Raw genomic sequence first — 18,967 nt, 5'->3', positions numbered from 1 at the left:
TTAAATGACATTCTATAAGCCTAGAGAAAACTACTCAACAATGTATCGCATGCTGCACCACTTTCCATCAGCACCCGGCCCCCCCTCCACCCACCACCCCCACTCACAGTCCAGATATCACAGCGCCGCCGACATGACATTAAAGGTAACCTTGCGGTTTCTGGTTCAATTAATATCCCGTTTCTAGCTCGAGCCAAGTAATGAGAGAAGCAGCTTCCATCACAGGAAGGAGAAATCTTTTGTATGAAAGCTTTGCTGATCACAGGCTTCCTTTCACGGAGTTTGACCGTAGAGACAAGAAACGGCTAATTTTTGATGATGCAAAGAGGCAAAAACTGGTCGAGGGAAGGATGAAAAAAACCTGTTACCTGTGTGTTAAGACATTGTTTTACTTTTTTGCTGTCTGTATAGCGTTTGGGTAATGGTGTCGTGTCCCATTTGATAGATGTGGCTTTAATCATTGTAATAAAAAAATGCTTTGTAAATTGCCTGGAGTAGCAATATATTATAACACCTTATGGTTCAAATTTCAACTGTGGCGGACTTTTTAATAATGTGACCTACTGAGGACTTTGCCACTGCTTAAACGTTTGTTGGGTAATCATGTTTTTTTTGGAAGGACAATATGTGTATGAGCATATGTATGTGTGTGTGTGAGAGTTTGTGATTTTAGGCAGGGGTGTGTGTGTGTGTGTGTGTGTTTGGGGGGGAGGGAGGGTCGCTATGGGTTGTTACCTGTTTGTGTCCTATCCACGTTGCCTTCTGCCAAGTCCTTACCAATGCCTTTGTGGTTCTACCTATTGTACGACTTTCTTGTGAATTTCATTTTTTATGTGCAATTCTCATCAGCCTCACCATGCCAATAAAGGGAAATGTGTTTGAAAAAAAAAAAACTTTCTTTCTTTTAGTGGCTTCCCTATTTTCTCCCTTTCCTTGTGATGAATGTCCCCTTCATCAAGCACTGTTGTACCACTTTCAGTCAGCGCTGTGGAGCGATTATGATTTGTGCTCTCTCTGATTACTATCAAAGAGATATCCTTGAAGTTAAAAAAAAAGATTTAAAAGTTATGAAAACTGTGTGTGTGTGTGTGTGTGTGTGTGTGTGTGTGTGTGTGTGTGCGTGTTGTAAATGAGGATTTACAATAAATTCATCTTCCCTACCTCCTGTGCTGATACTTAAAAGTGTTGAATGAAAGCTGACTGACGCAGGAGAAATGACACAACCCCGTCCTCAGCACATCTGTCTTTCTCTGAAGTTTCTCCCCTAATAAAGAAACTCAGCTTAATTCAGAGCAACTTCCCTCCTTGATATTCATATCACCTGGGAAAGACCACTGTAGTCTTTGTCTGTGTCCACAACTTGACTCCACACCATGAGTCTGCAAGTTAATTAAAAAGTTGGGGGGAACAATTTCATTAATGCGAGCTAGAGAGCTATAGTTGAGTTGATGGTGTGCTTGATATTCAATGGGGCTTCATTATGACTATAACAACCCCCCTTTTCTTTAACACAGACACACACACACACACACACACAGACACAGACACAGACACACCTACCTTAGCCTGGGAGCCGGGATCACACCGGGAGCTTCCACCATGTCTTTTATTTTTTTTTTTTTACTACTGGTGCAAAGAGAAATATGGGAAGAATGTGCATTAAACTTTAAGGTTGGGGGTCTGATTGTGTTTTTTATTAAGGCCGCTGTTTAGCCCCGGAGAAGAGAGCGTCTGGCTTTCATTTCGGCTTGGCTGCCGCATTACAGCGGGAGGTCTCCTTCTGCTTGCCCTTTCCACAGAATGAAACTGTCCCTGGAAATCTCTCTGCTCCCTGTCGGCTTTTTCTCTCCCACCTCTCTCTTTCCATCACGATAGGATGGCTTTTTTTTTTATCTGTTATGTGTCTTTTTTATTATTAACCACTAGATAAGCAGCTATCTCTACTCCAGTTGGAAGTAAGTGGTAGCCTTGCAGATAATGGGGTTTGATGGGGCTGGGCTCTCTGTGGGACAAACACTGCGATGTTGCCGCTGAGATGTGTAGCTCTGTATTTTATTTGGCATCTAGCTGTGGCTGCTGTGTCTGATGCTGTTGAAATCCTGAAAATGGCACAGACTATTCAGCCTTTGTTTCCAGCTATGTGACAAGAATGTGTAAATGGTTAGTATTTTGGTGGCAGTAGAGAGCAACTTGAAAATGAAAACCCTGCACAATTGTGGCAGCTCTTATATGAGGATACCATCCTTCTCCTGCCTGTCTCAGTATCATGTAAGCAGGTTAGGGTGTGGAAAAAGCACTCTTCGATAAAGAGATTAGACTACCTGAGACTAGTTAATTAAAGCCTGTGGGGTGGAACATGAGCAATCCTACCAGTAATTTTCTATCAAGAACTTTTTTTTTTTAATTCTCTGCTGAGCACAAGAAGAGTACCTATTTCCCTTCTGTATCAATAGAGAACAACTGACATTAAAGCAACAGCATTTATCTCCGGTTCTATCACAATAATTAAAGTCAGGTAACACTGATTTTCTCAGACTACAAGGCTGGCAGATAAATACAAGATTTTAGACGGGGGATTAGGGGGCTGTTGTTGGTGACAAAAAAACATCAAAGAAGTGATGCCTTGTGACGCTGTGTCGCTGACTTCTTGCCTCCAGTGTCCCTTCAAGTTTTTTCTTTGTGGTGGAATTTAGCTTACAAACTCATACATGTAAATTGAGACAGTGGTACCCCAGGTCTCCTTCAGGTCAGTGTCCAACATAACCTCATAACCTTTCCAGTCAGAGTAGTTCAACTTTGTGCCTCCATAGATGACTGTATGATAAGACAGCGCTGCTCACCCTGCCAAGGCCATAGGGTGAGTAAACACATAACACACTTTGTCTGTGTTGAGATATTTGGGCGCCCGCAATATCTTTGTTTACTTTGAAGGTTCAGCTAAACGTAACGGCTCCAGCATGAGTTTAAATCAGAAATACACCTTCAGGAAAACGGGAACTTTAGAAGTTGGGATGACATGACACAATAACACATCGTGGTTAAACTGTACTGCCTGCTTAATTCTCTCCTCATTTGAGTGTTCATTAAATGCTCCTGTGTAACTCATCAAAGTCTCCCAAACATTCTTTACATATGTGAAATGAGTTGTGTTTTTCCTTAACACTCTTCACTCTCTCTGTCCCTCCTGTAGCCTTTTAGTTTTTTATAATTCATATAAGCTGAGTGAGTAATATATGTGTTGCCAGGTAGAATGAGGCGCTCACGTGAAGCAAAACCAACAAGACTTTGCCAGACCTGGAGGAAGAAACAGAATCTTGAAACATCATGATATCATGACTGTGTCTGTGATAGCTGCGGGCAAGACGCTGTTCCATTTCCATTCCAATCAGATTGCATATACAAACTGGGGATGATCGGTTACTGGACCCATAGGCATCTGATAAAAAAAATAAACATTTCCTGCTGCAGTGCCTGGACCCATTATGCTGAATGAAACTGTGCATGTTCTCCCCATCATCTTCTGAAAGTGGTCTTTGATGAATCAGAACAGAATGAACCACTAGATATTGCTTGGCTTCCATTTATTGAAACGCTCCTTTGTTAGCGCCATTTTTTTTCCCGACAAGCCTTTTATCGTATGCCACCTTATGGGCCAAGATAATGACAGTGCTATTAAAATCGCAATCTCCCTATCCGGCATTCTAGTTTCAGCACTTTCTGCTGTTAAAGAGTAATGAGGAACAGAAGGACAGTATTCTTCTTCCCCCCAAACTATCAACTTTGGGGACTGAATGTATTCTTCGCTAGATAATTAATGGCTACAGACAAATGGTGGTTGATTGAGCGACTCATCCCTCTATTTTCAATCACCATCTGCTGTGTGTTGCTGGCAAAAAACAATGTTAATTACCTCAAGTGTGCCCAAGACGTGGCGTATTAATTAGAACAACAAAAAAGGGAAACCTAAACGATTCCAGTGTTTTAGTATCTGTAATGGTGTGTGTGTGTGTGTGTGTGTGTGTGTGTGTGTGTGTGTGTGCTTGTGTGTGTGTGTTCATATAGATTTTGTTGATGGATTAGCATAGAAGTCAGATCCAGAAGGCAATCATTTGGTAATTTGGCCTTTTGATCATTTACTAGCAGATCAGTGTTGCCTTGTCGTGCTTACGTTTACCTGCTTCCTGTGCCTCGAGGCCATGGAAGGCCTTTAAGAATGCTGGGGCTGGCAACTCTCTGCCACACAGAAGGGACATCAGCAGAAAGATGAATCTCCACTGTGACCGCAGGGACAGCCAGCTGACAGAGAGCGTTAGGTCTCCGGATGCAGACGGCTGGGCTTTTTCACCTGACCGAAAAAGGAAGATGGAGAGAGGAAAGAGACGGAGCGGGACTGACTCGACGTGACAAGGCTGCAACGACGCTCTTTGGGCCAAAGCTATGATGGCACCCTGCAAGACTCCGAGGGTGCAGGTGGTGTGAGAGGATCCTGATTGGCCTGGCGTCACGGCGCCGTCGCTAACGAGCCGGTTTGGAGAGCAACATGTAAATGGGATGATGTGAGCAGCATATCATCGGTTATAATTTGGCAATCATGGAGTAGCATCAATAACAATTAGCATAATTTCCACAACTTCAGTACTTAATGACTTCATTCAAAATACTGACAAATCAAAGATGCTTATTTCCTTCCTACAAATAGGTCATTTACAGTCTGCTACATACTGGATGAAGAACATCAAGTACAGCAAATAAAAAGTAGCACAACACCTGAATTACAAAATGACTTAATTTAGTTTACACAGAAGTAAACACCTCTTAAATACTCCACCGATGCCATCGTTCATTAGCAGTCATCGTTTTTGCTTATGACCTCTTTAAATGAAGCAATGAGTTGTGAGCAGTTTAATCAAAGATTTATTTCCTCTTCTCAGACATTTATATTTCATTTGAACCATTTTTGAGGCCTAAAGAAGTTAACACTATACACAGTATTTCACAGAAACAAATAAAAAATAAACAGTTTTGTGTTGCAGAATTGTAGCTTTTTTACTATTTCCAACTCCAGAAATTATCTCACGCTCCCTTTACAGTTTTTTTCCAACTGCTTATAAAACGTTTTCAAAACTCTACATACAAGTCCCAAAACTGCACACACAAAATGCAAAATGCCTCACATCTCTTTCAAAATGAAACACTGCATTCAAAATGTTATCAACACATCTCAAAATGAAGCATTTGGATCAAATGGCAAACACTTTTTTTCATAATTGTAAATTTTTGGATGTACCATGTTATTGGGGGTATTGTAACAAAGTCTGATTGATTGGTAATGCTGAAATAGTCATTAGATAGTTGCATGCCTGTTCTCATTTATGAAGGTTTGAAGTATGGGCGCCACTGTAAAGCTACTCAAGATGACCTTCTCTCATGGTCAATCCGTGGTTGATCACATGATGAATAAGTGTGGCCCTGATCTCATCAGATATGGCTCTCCTTCTTTCTCTTCTTCCCTCCTCCTCCTCCTCCTCCTCCTCCTCCTCATCATCCTCCTCCCCTTGCTCTCTGTCTATTGTTGGCATCCATTGTTCAAAACAGGTAATCTCACCTTTGACCTATGTATAGGCCTATACTAAAGCAGTGATTGGTTAGTGTTCAGTTAAGCATAATGTTTTTGCACATGTGAGGAGTGTGTGTGTGTGTGTGTGTGTGTGTGTGTGTGTGTGTGTGTGTGTGTGTGTGTGTGTGTGTGTGTGTGTGTGTGTGTGTGTGTGTTTGCCCTGGTAAATAAGTGTAGCATTTTGATTGGTTGTGTTTGGAATAGGAAAGCAAGTCACTTCCTGTTAGATTTTTGTTTGTGTGTAGAGTTTTATGCTATTGAAAACTGAGTGAAAGGCTGAGAAATAGCTTATGGTTTTGGAGATTTGGTGTGCACTTTGAGTGAGAGGTTTCAAAAATCCTGTGACATGAAAAGATTTAGTGTGTAAGCAGTTGGAAAAAACTGTAATTCAGCTCTTGGCCTCTCGTGGGGGTCCCAACCCTCAGTTTGGGAACCACTGCTTTAGAAAGTATAAAGCAAGCTATCTAGTTTGTATTCTTTTTATTTAAACTGTCCCATACTAGTTGGATGTAGGCTTCATAATGGCTCCATTCAAGCATTCTTGACAAGATGGCTTGGAAAGAGAGAAAAGCTGAGTGCTCTCTCTCCCTCTCTATGTATTCTCTCTCTTACTGTCTCTCTTATCGGCTCCTTGTATTTTTTGCAGAGTGGTCCTAGCGGATCGCGGAGTTGTGTCTAAATCCAGTTGCCAGCTACTTAGCCCCCACCCGACCCACTCACTCCGACACAAGGGCGGAAGAGAGCATCTCTCCCTCTCTCTCAGACCCCAGCTTGAACCCATGTATCACACACAAGCCATCACAATACAGTAGAATGGGCACGTGGACAGTTATTGTTTGTTTGCACTATTTATGTCAATGTACAGACTGCGGCAAATGGCCCCGTAATGCAATCATTCATTCTTGCCATCCTGCGCTCCCGTCCATTAGGCTAATGATATTCTGTAACCGTCCTGGGTTCCCTGGCTGTTGAAATCATGAATGTGAGAAGTAGGAGAAAGTAGGGAGACTGCTGCTTAATTGGAGGGCCATGATCAAATTCCAGTGTCTGGAAGCATCTGCCCTGTAGTGCCCTTGAGCAACAGACAGAATTCCCGTCAGCTCCAAAGAGGCTGTTGTTGTGATCAGACCAACATATGGAGTGTAGAAGGTAGACAGCAACAGGAGATCAATAAAGTATAAAAAAAAAAAGAGGGTTGATGCTGTCAGTGTTCCTTATAATTTCAAAGCGCACATGCACCTTCAGTGACTAACTCTCGATTTAAAGACCACAGCTTCTCTAATAACAGTCCATCTGAAAAATGACTGTGTTCACCAGTACCAGCAGCAGCAAAACAAAGTTCAACTGTACAGCAATGGAAAAGAGAGCAAAGAGGTGTTGCTGTCAGTTAACAAGAGTCTGCGGCCACGCTAGCAGCTCTGTGAGGCTGTACAACTGTGCTGATGTTTATCAGGTACAATGTTTACCATATTCACCGTCTTAGTTTAGTGTGTTTGCTAATTAGCACTTAACATAAAGTACTAAGATTAGGCTGATGGGTCATTAGTTTTGCAGGTGTTTGGTCCAGGTAATCATTAAGATCTTTAGGATTCGTCATCTGGGAACCATGAATGTCTGTACCAACTTTTGTCCCAGAGATATTTCCCAAGATAAGTGAAGATTTTGACCTGCTGGTGGCACTAGAGGAAAAGTCAGGGCATCACTAAAGTTGTGAGAATTCATCATCTGGGAACCATGGATATATATAGCAAATTTCATGGCAATCTGTCTAATAGTTTTTCAGATATTTCCGTCTGGACCAAAGTGGTGAACTGACTGATTGAACAGCGACTGACAGACCAACATTGCCAGCCATAGAGCCATGCCACTAGCATGGCTAATATTAATAATTTACGCATACTTTGTGATATAACCAACATTTGGCTGCTAAGGGCTGGATGAAGATTTTCTTTTTTAATTCATTTGGAAGTAGTATTGAAGGACAACAAGAGCTACATGTTGCAGTTTCCAGGGCTGACATACAACCTGGAAATGGAAAGAATGACCACAGTGTGTTGACTCTCTTTAATTTCGGCTTCTCTGATTTTCTCCTCTGATACATAAATAGCAGCAAGTCAAGGCGATGTCCTGTAATATTAATTTCTCATTATCACCATACATCCTTTTAATCCTTATTTAGTGGGCACCGTTACAGCTGAAATGCCAGTGTTATCCCAAAGCATTACAGATCATTTTGTAATGGAACTTTCCTCTGTTTGGACTGTCAAATATTTCAGCCCAAATCGTCCTGACTAAAGTGCATTAAAATGCACGGACAGTCAAGCTATAATTACTGGGCAAAAATACCCCATGCCTTAATCCACATGGTAATAACGCAATTAAAGGGGTGTTTCTTGGACTTGGTAATCTTCTGTGACAAGGCTTACAATTCAATTAACCCTGTTTTAACACTTTGTTTCAACTTCCTGTGAGGCTAATTTGCTTTAAACTTACTTCAGTTGCTATAATTATGCCTTAAGAAATGTCCCATTTCTGAATTATCAGTTGTTTATGTCAGTGAAGCACTTGTTTTCAGTGGATGGGATCTGCTGTTATCCAGCGGGATGCATGAAAGGGAATTTCTAAAGTCTGGCTCCTAACAGAATGATAGCTTTGTCATTTATTATAATGATGTGCTGGCTTTATTGATCTCAACTGATGTGTTTATTGATCTCAACTGATGTGTTGTGTCAATATTTTTGGAATTAGAATCTCTCCTTTTTTGTGATGCATCCATGATGAGAGAGTTTCAACCTGATACAATTTCCTATAATCTTATAGTACAACCAGAGCTGCACTCCTCCTGACATCTACCAAAGCCAACAACGGATCTAACCCATTTAATCACTTCTTTCTTGTTCTCTTTCTAAGCTCATGCTGGCTGTGACATATTGAGCCGGCAAACTTTCCATGTTCTCTAAGAGAAGGTCATTGGGCCAGGCCCAATCTAGCCTCTGAAACTGAGCCAAGATTTCCACTGCTGTCGTTCAGATTAGTATTAGACGTGAGCGCTTTTCCTAAGCAAATCAGACAGTGTGAAGGACAGAACCGTTCTTCCATTCAAGCACGCCCGCTTCTTGTTAAAGAAAGACAGGGCAATAAGTTGTAGGACAAAGGGAAGTTTGTGGGAAGTCTTTACATTTCATGAATGCTTATTTTTAAATGTTACAAGCCGGTTCACTATGTTAGATTAGAAACAATTGTATTACACTGCCGAGAACTATAGGAGCCGTCTATGGTCATAATGTATGTCAGTTTGTGAAAAGCAGCTATGCATAGGCAATATTGTTATAGCTGTGAGTCATGTGTCTAAGAAAGCTTTTCATGATCGCTTCAGATTGCATGCTTGTTCCCAAAAGTTTTTTTTATTCATAGGGGCCGACGGAGGTTTGCTGACATTTACTTTGTGGACAATTTCATAGCAGACCATCAGAATCACTTGTTCCACAAAGTGCAGGGAATTTTTTCTGGGGTGACACTGGCACAGCCAGGCACACACACTGGATTGAATACCGACACATGATACAAGGACAGCAGGATGTAACGTTCACTGCTTAAGGACAACGCAGGACACACAGTGTCCTGTACAGATATGTGAGCACAGCACTGTGTCTGCACTGTGAATTTTGACACCGTTTGGGTATAAAACGCAACATACTGTAATACTGTAAACTAAAAAAAGAGTTTTGTTGCGAGCATGAACAAATTTGGTGGGTGAATTGGTATTGATTCAGTGCTGTAACACTTGGAAGGACAAACTTGCACCTGGATTCAATCAACGTTGATTGGAGAGTGGCAACATGCCCACATGCACACAACACAGCTGATAGGACACACCATCCGGTTCTGTGCAGGACAAGTTGTAACTCTTTCAGACCTGTAACCAATGTTTCCCTTCATAAGTTCATATTTAACTTGCAAGTATCCAGAAGCATGATTTGACATATCTCACACATGGGTTGAGAGCTGAGTAGACAGCCCTGACTTGAACAAGACCTTTAAGTAAGTTGCATATATGTAAATCTTTCCACAGAGGGGAACCGCACAGAGGGCTGGGTACTGTTTTGCAGATTTTTTTGGCTTAATTGGAAATGGTGTGTCACTTATTGAAGTTTTTGGTCCTGAATTACTGCTTTCGCTGTGGGATTCAATTCAAAAAAGTTTTACTCTTGCATCGTTTCACCTCCGTATACCGTAAATGCTGAGCAGTTAAGGACAAACATTTGGGTTGCAGTGTTTTAGTAAGACAGGTTGGCTTTAGCTCTGTTTAGTAAACATTATTCAAGATTTCTATATTGTTACTATAAATAAATGAGATAAACTTTGAAGCAATCTGGATCACATGGCATACAAGTTAGTTGTTTTGCACACATGTATACTGAAGCAGCAATCTTCAACAAGCACCATCTTTCTGAACCAACAGCTTCTAACCAACAATTATTCTCTCTCTTTCTTTCCTCGTTTGCCTGCTTGTTGCAGACTCTCATTTTAGATCCCTTGTCTGTGGACTTGTTGGCATGCCGGCCGCATGGCTTAGTTTTGGGATTATGTCAACGCCTTCAGCAGATGCTATTGCATTACATAAAGAGATATGCCATGCTGGAGAGATTCCACTCACTCCTAATGTGTGCATTCTGGCCACGGGCAACAACTTCACATCCTGTCCTATCACTGACATGGCAACCATGGATTCTGGGAGCATTCCCAAAGCTGCGTGGCATCACTTGTCAAAGGTAAGTTCTTGAAGTTGCATTAAGCGATCTATGACAACTGGGGGCAGAAAGACTCCTTAAAAAACTGAAAGAAACTAGCTTTGATATACATCACCTTATTAGGTGCTTAGGGCTAACATTTTAACAAGAAGATGGCTTAAATGTTGTCATTACATTTCCATTTTTTTATTCAAAAATAAAACTCTGTTATCCATTACACATGCTTGTACTGTGGATCCCAATGAGAATCTCACAACCCACCCACCTGCAGATCCCAACAACTCCTAAATTAGTTGGTCGGGCCAAACCAGAACCAGGGCCTGTTGTAGAATTAGTGGATGTTATTCCAGGATGGGGAATCTTCAACTGTGTACATCATGTCTGTGTTACAGTAAAGGATACGTCTTTCGTAACCCAATACTGACATGCTGTACATAGAGACACTGGTCTTTCTTCTCCTACATACTGGCTGATATCTTGCACTACCTGATGTCATTTTAGTGTAAGCGATCACATCTACAGTCCCTGTTCTGTGAAAAAATATGAAGTACTAAATTGCAGTGTTTTTAGTATAATATACCCTCTTTTCCCTCTTATTTTCTGCTGAGCTGCAGTTTAGGAATAGTAGCACAAAGAAGGAATTTAATTTTCATTTTGAAACACACCCACTTAATTAGTCTAGCTGAGACTGCTAAAGCCTCACATTGTTTGTCCCTCATCCCCTTCTGTAGGCCTACATCAGAATTGTGTTAGAAAGCGTTCTCCAGGAACAACAGGGTTGTCACTTTTTCAAAAAACTAATTCGAACTAACATGTTTTTTGTTCGAATTAATTTGAACGTAACCCATATAGGTGTTATCCTAAACTACATTGTAGTATTAACGTTCTGTTCATTTGTGCCAAGCTAGCAACAAGCTAATGTTAGCAAAAAGTTACTGCTATTATGAGGAAGTTGCATTTTACAAAGTTAACAGCCTTACCTTAAATCTGCAATGTTTCCATGGTGTTGAATCTAAACCGCTACCTCACATTACTTCTCAGATGGTTTGGTGTTATGATTATCTGTTCAGCACAATGCGCTTGTTTTCTCCATTTTGTGTTATCAAAGAGAACAAATAGCCTTGTAGCTGTAAGCCTTTCTCTCAATAAAATCAATTCTGCCCAGGTCTGATATCCCAGCGGAGGCACAGCAGGTTGTGTGACGGCAGAGAGGAACAGGATGGAGCGGCTATTTTTACCTGAAGCCCAGGAGTGAGCTCAACACAGAAGGTGAGGCGGGAGGAGAGTGGAATTTGGGCAACGTTTGGGAATGTGTATCGGGTAACGTTAATCATCTGGACAGCAGAGACATTAACTGTGCATGAAGCGTGGTCTCTGGACATAGCATGTACTGCTCAAACACGGACAGGTGTGTGTGTGTGTGTGTGTGTGTGTGTGTGTGTGTGTGTGTGTGTGTGTGTGTGTGTGTGTTAGTGTGTGTTAGTGTGTGTGTTAGTGAGTGTGTGTTAGTGTGTGTAATTCCTGGGCTGAGGTGATCTCCAGTGCCCTGACTTACTCTTGTAGATGAAGTGCACTTTGCTCAAAGCTACACCCAACCCCAATCCCCCAAAGGAATAGACTGTGTTTTCCAACTCACTTTTCGGGTTGGGAAAACACACTGATGAAAAAGGATGAGGCTATAGCGGCACACTCAGTCTTCGCGGCAGCCCCCGTCACACACTGACATCATTACAATTTCAACTCCAGTGCCTTCTAACAAAACTCTGCATATTTACAATGTGTGTGTATCCACTATTGTCTTGTTAACATTTTTACAATAGCTGCTGAGCGCCTTCGCATACTGATTGCAATATTGTGCCTTAATATGCCCTAGTATAATGCCTACAGATTTGGAGAGTGCTGATACGGCACATTTCGCAGTGAAAGCGTCTGAGTCGCACGAAAGCGGAGCGTTCACCCCTGAGAGAGCGAGGGGACTCACCTTTTGTTATTATTTTCGGAGGCGCCGATTTGTGCTGACCTACTTTGGAAGCAGGGATTGCTGAGGCACAGATCACCAATGCAAATGGAATCTGTTGCTTCCTGCCGGTTGGATTTCAAGGCGCATGATGCAATTGGGGGAGAGAACCAACTAGATGCCATATACTTACTGCAGTTTCGTGGATACTGTCATCTTTTCATCTGCTATTTCGAAGCTTATCTAGACTCATTATTCTACATTTTCTGTGGTGGTTGTTTTCTCAGAGATTATTGAATCAGTGACCTTACATCAGTTTGAATTCTTGACAGCAGCCTTCTTGGTTTACCTACAAAACCTTACATAAACCTGCTCGTCATTGCAAATGACAGTGATCACAGTGTGACTTGAGTGCGACACTCCACCTGCATGACAGGTAGCTGTCAAAAATACCTGTCATTCTGTCAGCCGCGCAGCCTAGCCACTACCATTGACTCCATGTTTTTTACAAGGCATTTTGGTATGTATATATATATATATATAAATAAATAAATAAATAAATAAATAAAGCTACTATGCTTATATGGCTATGTTCAGTTTAACTAGTAGTAGAGTATATGAATTTACATTAAGAACACTGTTCTGCAGAGGAAAAAGTAGGTAAAAGTTGAATTGGGTCTCTCCCCCACAGTTTGTATAACATGGACTGTTCAGACTTTAAAACCTTTTCTATCACCTTTTCATAAACATGCAAATGCACTTCCGTTTGAATTATTGTCAAGCTACAAGTACCTTTGCTTGTGGGTGCTGTCATGATCTTTTATTACACACTGTAAATGTAGACACATGGTGAGTGGCCATTTTTTTTGGGCGGGTGAAGAAGGAGAATCAGAACCCAGAGTGCCATTGCCATCCCTGCAGGGGATGGAGTGCTCTAAATGTGGTGTGCCCTTTGTCACCACGTGTGAAATATGATTTGGCGAAGGATGTCATTTGAAAGGGCCCAGTTCTGCAGTTATGACAGCCCCAGAGCACTCTCTTACAGTCTCACTGTCTTTTCCGCTGCCTCTGTATCGCAGCATCTCTCCGCTATCTTATCTATCCTTCACACATTCTCTTACACCTTTTCTCTCGCTCCCTCCTCGCCTCCCAGTGGCCCTTTTATTGGGCTGCTTTAAAGCCAGATGTTCCTGTGCTGCGAGGATCAGGAGGGAGACGGGGGACAGCGGCAAAGGGGAGGGGCAAATTACTTGTAGCTTTAGAGTAGCTCATTTCCCTACACAATAGACTCACTTTCTCTCCAACCCTACTCCCTATTTTTAACTCCATTTCTCATCTCCTCCATTTTTACCTCCTATTTCTTTCCCTGCATCTCTCACATTATAAACTCACAACATGCACCCACATACACAAACTGCCTCTACCTCCTCTCTGCCTGTCATGTAATGCGAGCGACCTAGTTCTAAGTTGAACCAACCATTTGATTTGAATCGGGGAAAGAGGCCGTTTTCAATACCACCGCACGCAGATAAGAGGTGTGATCTCAATGTCCTGGCCATGTTTTCAAACCCTGATAATACTCCTTAAAATCTGATTCCCACAATGGCACACTGGCCCCTGTGTTGTCTGCACATGAGCTGCAGTGGATTTGTTCCATGCTGAACTTTTGCACGGTGTAGGGTAATGAATAATTCTATTCTTATAACTGAAAATTATCTCCGACTTTTTTTGTAAAGTTTGGAAATGTCAATTTGCCCAGTCCTTGTTCTCTCCTTGATGAAAATCAACGACCGCTCCCATTTTTGCAGATTATACAGACATTGGTGTAAAGAGAGGAATAAAAATTGCCGGCATGCTGAGTTTAAGCCTGACAAACAACATCCACGCGGAGGTCTGACACTGCAATTTGCACTTACACACAGAGGCAAATCCTAGCCTTATTCAGATACATTTCGAGTACAGGCCTATTTTGCAAATCAATCATGCAGCACAAAACAGTGGCGCAGATATTTATATTTTCCAACTGCCCAGAGTCGGAAAGCAGCAAAAAAAAAGGATGTGGCAGGGTGTTTATGGAGAATATGAATGAAGGTAGCATGCAGCTTTTATGCCTCCTAATAAGCCCCAAGGCTGGGGAACATTACGAGTCTACAGTTTTACAACTGCTCAGAGATGTACATTGTGCTTCTCTTGGGTGTGTGCATGTTTCTGGAGAGGGGGGGGTGTCAGACCAATAGCTGTCTACTAAAATGATCCCCGTGAATATCTGGCCATGAATCAGGCTGCCAGCCCTCTCATGAATCAGGCTGTGTGTGTGTGTGTGTGTGTGTGTGTGTGTGTGTGTGTGTGTGTGTGTGTGTGTGTGTGTGTGTGTGTGTGTGTGTGTGTGTGTGTGTGTGTGTGTGTGTGTGTGTGTGTGTGTGTGTGTGTGTGTGTGTGTGTGTGTGTGTGTGTGTGTGTGTGTGTGTGTGTGTGTGTTTTATCACCACAAATGGATTGGGATCTGACAGGCATTCCAATGAGCTGCTGAGATGGCGTGATGAAATCATTACCCCTCACTAAAATTGCGTTCACATTAAGAGGATGTCTTGCAGTTTGTTTGTGTGTGTGAGGTTTCATGCGACTGTGCATCTTAATCATGTCACATCCGAGCGTTTCATGACGTTTTGTTGTGGATGTGTGTGTAGGTCTATCTGCACAAATGTGCGTGCATGGTGAGGATGCAGTCAATCAGCAAACCAACGAGGGAGAACTGACGCAAGTGCATGAGAAAAGGTGGAGAAGTGATTTCTGCGACACAGATCTGAGATGAGGTTTGCAGCCATAACCAGGCGCCACTGTAGGAGCTAATTCAAAGTTATTGACATATGCTTGGCTTGTATCTTGTGTGGCATCTTATAATGCTCATACTCTCAACTTTACAGCTGTTTGTTATATCCCCACTGTGGTTTGTAGTTTAAAATGTTGGTTTTATTTGTATATTGAATCAACATGAAATCCAACTTGTCTACTTCAGACCATTTTATATTAAAGGGGTGATAGAATGCAAAACCGATTTTTACCTTGTCATAGTTGAAAAATGACAGTTTGGTGGGTAAATGGGACATACATAGAACCTCAAAATCCCAATGACACCTCTTTCCTCTGCAAATCTCACAATTTGAAACTGCCTCTGAAAATGGGCAAATCTCAACGAGCCGCCGAGTTGACGTCAATTCAGCGGCTCCTCCTCATTTGGCTCTAGTCTCTCTCTTTGTCACGCCCCAACATTTACATAGGCTACACAACTGACCTGAGATCAGGTAGTCTTCTGAATCTAGGTCGTGCAGATCTGTTATTCCATTACAAAATTCACTTCTGAAACTTTTATTATGGGAGAAATCAACTATGTAAAGCTCAAATATGGGCCGTTTTACAAAAATGTATGGCTAATTGCAAATTTTGTCTGACTGTGTGTCGGAGTTCAGCGGCGGGTGCTGCCTGGGTTGCTACATCGCCGCCCTGCCTGTCCTCCGTCACAGACCCCGGCCTGCTGTGAGCTAGATGGAGCTCCGTCACAGCCGGCAGCCCGCGGTGCTCAATACCTGCACAAACTCACCTTTGTCTGACAGAGCTTTGAGGTTCCGCTGCCCTGACGAGAGCTCCAGGGCCTGCAGCTCGCTGTTCTCCCTCCCCTCTTCCTGCTAAATGGCCGGTGTGTGACTGAGAGCGCGGTCAGCGAGCTTGTGACGCCCGCAATCTCTTACCTACCGCAGGATCCAGTTAATCTTATAATGGATATGTGTGTTGAGTTATTTAAACAAACGATGGGGGAAATAAACGCTTCTTGTCCACGAGTCTCAATGGCCCAATCCCAAAGTCCGGACTCACAGACTCACGGACTTTGGTACGCGTTCTCGCGAAATTCGTAAGGGCTTAGGGTTGTCCCAATGTCGAATTTCAAAGGGCGTGAGGGTTTGAGTACACACTTACCGAGCCCTTTCCGTGAGTCTGCATCGATGCAGACTTCACCAAAGGGAATTACCCACAGTTCAAAGCGTTGTGACGTTTACTGCGGAGACCGTAGGGAAATCCGGAAATTTCAAAGGTAAACAACAGCATGACACACGTCCACGGAACAGACCAACCCGTTTTCCAGCTTGTAAAACAAGATCTTGAAATAATGTGGAATCACGCAGCCGTCTCCTGTGCCTTGGCCGTGTGGAAAGCAACAAACTTAAAATGACAATTTCCAAACCGGCAAGTGTCAGCAACATCTTTTTTTATTAAACGTCGCCAAGGTAACATGTGATCTCGTGAAGTGCTGTCCCAAACCCATTTATACCTATCTGAGCCCATGTGGCCTCACACACTCACTCACTTAGCACCTGAGATCAGTTAAGTCTGTGAGTCTTTAGTCCTTAGTCCTCAGGGCTCACTTTGGGATTGGGCCACTGAGTCCCTCAATGAGAGCTAGCTAGCCCCCTCCTAACAAGACCTCTGAAATTCACAAAAATGCATTAAATTGAAATCGGACAAGTGTTAGCTAAGCTTTGTAAGACCTTTGGGAACCTGTGATATGATTGCAATGACGAAAATATACCATAGTTATGCCGAAAGTGTAGCTAGCTAGCCGCGATCTTTTCCCATTGTATTGAATGGGAAACATAGCTAGCTAGCTGCTCCTCCTAAAAAGACCCCTGACGTTCACAAAAATGCCTTAAATTGAATACGGACACAACTGTTAGCTTTATAAGACCTTGGGGAACCTGTAATATAAGTGCTGTGACGAAATTCAAACTGTAAAAATACTATAGGCCCTATTTATGCCTGGCAGCAGGTAGTGCAGTAATCCACAAAAGGTGACTTTGCCCTGGGTATGGAGCCCAGCAGGCTGCCGCTTTCTTGTCAAACTGTGTGGAGCTCCTAAAGTCCGACACGTCTTACCAAATTTGCAATTAACCATAAATTTTCGTAAAACGGCCCATATTTGAGCTTTATATAGTTGATTTCTCGCATAAAAAAGTCTCAAGTAAATTTGGTAACGAAACGTTTGTGTGTGTGTGTGTGTGTGTGTGTGTGTGGATTCGCTCAACCAATCAGCGCGCAGCTCATCTAAATATTCATGAGCATACCATATTTGGAAGAAAAGTTCTCGTTACAAATAGGGCCAAAACACAGGGGTGCATAAGGGCCAATAAAATATCAACCATGCCATTTTCAGCCCAACCAATGTTATATACCCCATTAGGAGACCTTAAAGGAACACGCCGACTTATTGGGAATTTAGGTTATTCACCGTAACCCCGAGAGTTAGACAAGTCGATACATACCCTTCTCATCTTTGTGCGTGCTGTAAGGCTGTCTGACGGCTCCAGCGGCATCAGGCCAGCACAGAACATGCAGGTGACTGGTTCCAACTAGCCTACTGCTCCGAATAAGTGACAAAATAACGCCAACATGTTCCTATTTACATGTTGTGATTTGTAGAGTCACAGCGTGTACAAAAAACAACGTAACATGAGACACAGCCGTCTTCTAACAGTAAACAAACCGGGAACTATATTCTCAGGCGGAAGAATATAGTACTTGGGCGGAGTGATATGCTCGCAGCAAGCCTGTCTGAGAATATAGTTCCCGGTTTGTTTACTGTTAGAAGATGGCTGTGTCTTATTTTACGTTGTTTTTTTGTACACGCTGTGACTATACAAATCACAACACGTAAATAGGAACATGTTGGCGTTATTTTGTTACTTTTGTCACAATTCGGAGCAGTAGGCTAGTTGGAACCAGTTACCTGCAGGATCTGTGCTGGGCTAAGCTAATGCTGGAACCGTCAGACAGCCTTACAGCACGCACGGAGATGAGAAGGGTATGTATCGACTTGTCTTACTCTGGGGGTTATGGTGAATAAGCTAAATTCCCAATAAGTCGGCGTGTTCCTTTAAGGAACAGTGTGAAAGACCCTATATAATCATTCTATCACCCCTTTTAAAGGTCCAGTGTGTAACGTGTTTAGTTCATTATCAAAATCTGTGTTGCCCGTTCACAAACTTGTCCTTTTTCATGAATATTTACCACCACCATTAATTCCAAGTATTCCTTTTGGCTTGAAATTTTACATTTGCATTCGCATGAACTGGGGTACCACTCTATATTCATGTGCCATCTTGAAATACATTAGCCTGTAAGGGACATACAGGACCTACTGCTCCGCCTTTCATGTTTTCACTATCACATGACAAACTCACAGGTGCTGCTAATGCTGCTAATGGGTATCGTAGCTTCCCGGCCCCGGCAAGTTTTTTTTTTTTTTTTTTTTTTTTTTTTTTTTTTTTTTTTAAAAGATACATTTTTTATTGTGTTTTTATATTCAGAACATACAAATACGATTGAACAAAAACCCTCTCCCACCCCCCACCCTCTGTGGTCTCGAGGAATAGAAACCACACCTTGCCTAGTCGCTCTTGTCTAATTCTTGTGATGCTGAAGTCATTAGGACTGATACTTGTGATGCTGCGTTTTTCCATAGGTCTATAGTCGATTTGGCTTTTTTAATCCTTTCTGTAGAGAGCTTAAGCATAACTATATCTAGAAAATACGCCAACCACTGTTTTATACACAGCTAGTGGGGTGGGGGGGCGGGGAGCCAGCACTGAGCTA

The 18,967-nt window shown here is 42.4% G+C and overlaps 1 long non-coding RNA gene across 4 annotated transcripts in view; it reads left to right on the top strand.

Moving 5' to 3' along the window:
• Nucleotides 1-9,428: 9,428 nt before the first annotated feature.
• LOC114545475 (uncharacterized) overlaps nt 9,429-18,967 on the top strand; it is a 10,044-nt gene continuing 505 nt past the window's right edge. For 2 of the 4 annotated variants that reach the window (XR_003690893.1, XR_003690892.1), the window contains exons 1-4: nt 9,429-9,658; nt 10,136-10,389; nt 11,534-11,637; nt 15,013-15,100. This is a non-coding gene — a long non-coding RNA (uncharacterized LOC114545475). Of the gene's footprint in view, nt 9,659-10,135; nt 10,390-11,533; nt 11,638-15,012; nt 15,139-18,967 lie in introns of all 4 variants that reach the window. The other 2 variants (XR_003690890.1, XR_003690891.1) reach the window with 1 other exon arrangement.

Source organism: Perca flavescens, chromosome 19 (assembly GCF_004354835.1).
Source record: "Perca flavescens isolate YP-PL-M2 chromosome 19, PFLA_1.0, whole genome shotgun sequence".
Lineage (NCBI taxonomy): Eukaryota > Metazoa > Chordata > Actinopteri > Perciformes > Percidae > Perca > Perca flavescens.
Note: the sequence above shows the minus strand (reverse complement) of the source record. Positions and strands in the feature narration are given on the sequence as shown.